Below are 5,129 nucleotides of genomic sequence, written 5' to 3' on the forward strand. Positions count from 1 at the left end.
AGTAGGTAGGAACGCAAGCATGAAAGGAAAGCTAGAGAGAGATAGCCCTTTTCTAAAGTATATATAACCATTCTAATCTAAAGGCTTATACTCAAACGGACTCTAAAACCATAAGGCATGGGGTTCGCTTTCAAGTGAAATTAATGAGCTTGTTAACGGTACCTGGGCACCTCTTGCTAGCTGTTCTACCGCCATCAAAGATGGCCTGTAGCTTGATTTCGAACAGAGAACTTCTGTCTATTAAAGGATAGACGAGCACACGTACGCGAAAGAAAGCCAAGGAAAGAGCGGCAAAAGCTTTTTCTCTTTTTTAAAAGAAGTAGATGCCATGAGGATGCCCAATGGAGAATTAGATGTCAGCTGGGGGATTCAAGCTCTATACCTTACCTCTCCAAAAGGGCAAACAAAAAGGCCTATAATCAACGCAAAGGGGAGCTCTAAGGATAGGATACAGGCAGGGATAGAAAGATAAGAAAGAAAGGCAAAGGCCAAGGTTCATTAGCTCCATAGCAGCCAAGTGGTAGGTTTTTTTCGGATTTAGGCTACTTAAATAAGAAAAAGAAGGAATGAATTGATTTTGTGATTCCTTCTTTCCGCTCTTCGCTTAGCTACACCGGCTTACAGATGCCCATATCCTTCATGGATCTAGGAGTTCCTACGAATAATGGCTAGCGGGATTCCGCATTCAATCCGGAGTTGCCTTAGTTGGTTTCCGGCACTAAAGACTCTAAATAGTAGTTTATGCCGCTTCAAGAAGCATTCTAATCCCTTCTTTAACTTACAGGGCAATCAAGGAATAGAAGCTACCATCCTAGGGATAGGATATATTATATCTCTCTACCTAGCTCCTTGTCTAGCAGCCAAGAACAAGAGAGCTACTTAACTCAGGTTTAAGAATGATTTAGAGTCAGATGAGAAAACCGGAGAGAGCCTCAATAAGTTAATAGGCCATTTATTACTTGACTCTTAGAACCTTTGTTTTGGGATCCACTTCCAGGACAGGAAAGGGCGATCCATCTATTGACTTGACCCTAGTTCACGAGAAAGAGTCCTAGGGATAGACCCCTTTGTTTTACACCGAGAAGAAATCAATAGAATCGTCTGATACTAGATGAAGAGGTACCCCGGAAGGGATAGAGGAGGGACAGGCCTGCCATTAGAAGAAACCAAAGAAAGGCAATTAGTTCATCTTTGAATAGGTAGCCCGGTTAACCAGACAACCTGGAGGGACTTCCTGCCATACAGGAAAGGAAAGACCTGGGGCCTGTACTCCGGAACTCCGCTTATATCGAAGGGGAGCAGCTTTTTATGCGACACTACTCTGGCGAAGAGTGAACCGCTTCCTACGCATTTCTGTCGGTCAAAAGACCAGATCCCATTACCTATTTCCACATCTCCGGTACCGGTCTAATTCACCTCGCAACGAAGGGCGCACTTATCTTAGAATAATTACAGGATTCCCTCGTATTTAGTACTTCTATGATATCGGTTAAACTACGCCCACTTCTGGCTCATCAACTAGGGCAGATCACTCATCTTCGGTTTTTCTTCTTCCCTATCAACCCGCATAGGAAACTACGTCAATCAGAGGTTGTTAGCCCCTGTCCATGATAGGTTGATGGCGGTTCTTCGCCATGGATGGCACCTTCGAACCGCAGAGAAGTAGTGCTATGAGGGCATCTTTCGTCTCATCGAGTAAATACCCTTTACGCTACTCTCCAGGTTGGATTGATGTAATTGAGCTTAACCGGGCTTCTTCTTTTTCTTAGCTTTGTATTCTTTTTTCTTCCTCTTATTATTGAGTCTTCTTATTATATAGTCTTAGTTTCTTTTCTGTTTGGTTGTAGATAGCTTGGGTTCATCTGCAGGATGTGTGGAGAGGGCCTCAACTGGATCATCTTTTGAAGACGGACTCTGATCTTTCTTTATTGGAAGCTTCACTAGAGTATCATGTTGAAGTGATTCATATTCTTTTAATTGAGATTCCAGTAACTTAATCTGATCATCTTTTGACTTAATTAGATTCTCTTGATTCTGAATCTTATATTCTTGTAGCATAATCCTATTTTCTAGATTAGATAAGTCTTTCACATTCAATGGTATTGTGATAACCCTATTATTCTTATCATCTCTAACTGGTGTCCTCTTGGTACCCGTATCGATAGAAAGTTTAACTTATTTTTTACTTTTCATTATGATAAGATTCTTCCAATCTATGTGGAAGTGTGATTCCACAGTTCTCTTCATTTTATTGAATTCATTTTGCTTCTCTGGATTTCAAATGTATTCGTATTGTAAGTCAAACCATTCTTTATCGACTAATTTTTTGGCAAGACCCTTATGCTTGATAATATCATCGTTTGGAAGCTCAAGTAAATCACTCTTTGGTGCTAAGAAGGTACCTTTCTTAACATTGTATTCTAACTTAGATTTACCTAATTCTTAAGATATCTCTTATTCATTCAGGAATAGGATTTTTAAGAACGACGGAGTCCGTATCTGTGTAGTAACAATCTTCTCTATATATAGATTTATACATGTGAATACGCGAACAAGCTGTGATCGCAGCTGCTAGTTGTACAGCGGATAACCTTGGAGGAGCCCAGTCGGTGGCATCATCTCTATTATTTAAGTCAGATAGAATATAGTCTTTATCGCTAAGCTTATTAGCTATGTTGAAATCTTTATTCTGAATCAGATAGTTATACTTATTTTCCTCGCATATGGTAGTGATTGTGCTTTCAGGTTTAATACCAAATCTACCGTATAGTGAATTCAACAGGATCTTGTAAATATAGGATAAAGCTTCATTTCCTCTTTTCTTAGCTTCTTGTCTGCTTTTAAATATATCGGAAACATAGTCCTCAAAAGGACTCTTCATCTTCTCAAATAAGTAGCCTGAGAGAGGAATGATCTGATAGCCTATTTCTTGCGCATACTTTCATTCTTCACTATAATACACACCAATGAATTCACCGGTAGGGAAGACTAGAGTTTTCGTCGCTGGATTAAGACGACTTAGCTACTTGTCTGAAAGCGGAAAAGGAAGGTGACTAACTTCATTCGGTAAAGCTAGATAGCAACCGAAAGAGGCACATCAAAAGATCTTTTCTTTCGGATAACATTGATCCACAATCTTTTCTCTGGTTAACCAATCAGGAAGAAGCAGCTCCTACCCGCTCAAGTGAGGCGAGAATAGCCTCGTCCCCCTTGGGTCATTCTTTTTTGTATTCTTTCACTCAACCTTGTGAATGCCGCATTGGAAAGCCCCTCTTGAAAGCTATCGATCACTGACGAGAAAAGGGAATGAAATCACTTGCTGAACAGCTTGTAACTTTAGAAGCTATAGCCGATGACCCTAGCTTCCATCACATCAACCATAAGAAAGAAGAAGAGTATCGGAAAAAGACGCTTACCTATTTATTGGATAGCCTTAGCTGGCCGTGCCCCCGATAAGATCTTGTCTAGCTTCTTTCGTAGTAGATCAAGCTGTATAAGTAAGTAGTTATAAAGACTGAAGTCTATTGGTTTGGAATTCAATAAAAAAGGCTACCTTAGCCCGACGGAACCGCGCCCTTCTTTTCTTTCATGACATTCGCCTCAAAACCTGCTTCCCCCATTTACTCTTGGTCGAGCGTATGAGCCTTAATACCACGAAATCCCTTTGTTAATCGGTTTGCTTAAGTCGTCTTGAGATCATGAAAAATAAGTAAGTAATAGGCGCCTTATCACGGTGCTCCACTAGAGTGGTAGCCAAACCAATGGCTAAATCTTATTCTTCAAAGTAAAGGTAGTCGAAGACTTCTGGGTCTTTGAAAGGAGGTCACTTCAAGGGCACATGACCCAAGGGTCAAATCCAGTTTACAAGTTCAGTTATTCTCTAAAGATATTTCACTTAAAGTGGTTAGAATATAAGGATATAAGCTGAGGTATAGCCGGTCTGGGGGAATGCCTTCTCACGTAGGAAGTTCCAATAAAGCAGGCCATCTCTATCTCTCTCGAAAGCTTAAAGTACCTGAGGGAAAGAACTTTCAAATAAAGTTCTTCCTTGTGGAAATACAACACCACAACCAAAAAGGGTAGTCGCTTATGATGGTACGATCTGGTACCGGGGATCCTAGTGCGTAGCCGGTAAGGAAGTCTTTATTAAGTTCGCAGTGAAAATCTGACTTGTGCCAGCAGTTCCCTTTCGTTTAGTTGGTGAAAGCTAAGGTGGAAGTTGGTGGGCGTATAAGTATAAGTTCAATCAAAATCATCATCTGCCCACATCTTAATCAACAGACTAAGCAGCAGGGAAGGAGGCGAAAGAAAGGCTTCGGCATCAGGAAAGGAATTCGATGATTCTGAAGCCTTGGCATAAGAAGAAGAAAGAAAGGGTAGGCTGAACAATCCGAGCATGCAACATCAGATAGGTAGGCCCACTCATCTTAATTAGGAAAAAGTGCTCACGGCTCTCCTCTCGTACAGCTGGTACATGTCCTTTCCTTTCTGGGAGGCCTAATTGCTTGCTGAAATAAAGTAATTCAACTTGTGGCCCGGGGCCAAAACCCTTCCACAGATAAATGGGCTACTAAAGGCGTAAAGGCTCTACTTATTGAAGTTCAGCTTTCGCGTAGCATGGTGGGTGGGCGGAGGTCTCTTCTCTCTTCAAGTCTTAAAGGTAGTTGTTCAGATTGTTCAATTTCACCTTAGCTCCAAGCCAAGCCGTCTTATCTAGAAAGCCAATAGCAAGACGCTAGCAAGCCCACCTCTAATCCAGCAAGCATGTGAAGGTGGGAATAGATTCAAGCGATCGGGCGGCGGCGAATGCTCGGCTTGGTGCTGAGTTCTGACCGGTGCCTGCTCGGCTGCATGGCATTGACCCTGTTGGGGGCCTTACTATACTCCTTCATGAAGGGGGGAAGTCAAAGGAAGATAGATCATCTGATCTTTCAGCGGTCCCCGGCCGTCAGTATCATGTCCCCGCGTCTCAGCATCTAGAAGAGCTAGGCATCAGTTTGAGTTCGAGATCGAGACCCAGAAGTAGAGATAGAGGCAAAGGTTGCAGCAGAAGATTGGACTGGAACCCGAGAAGGACAAAAACAAGATCTCTTAGGTGGAAGTTACTGACGATCGGGCTTCAAGCAGCT

The sequence above is a fragment of the Vigna unguiculata genome, unplaced genomic scaffold (assembly GCF_037176805.1).
Source record: "Vigna unguiculata cultivar grain cowpea cultivar isolate G323 ecotype 2 unplaced genomic scaffold, ASM3717680v1 ptg000487l, whole genome shotgun sequence".
NCBI classification, from domain to species: domain Eukaryota; kingdom Viridiplantae; phylum Streptophyta; class Magnoliopsida; order Fabales; family Fabaceae; genus Vigna; species Vigna unguiculata.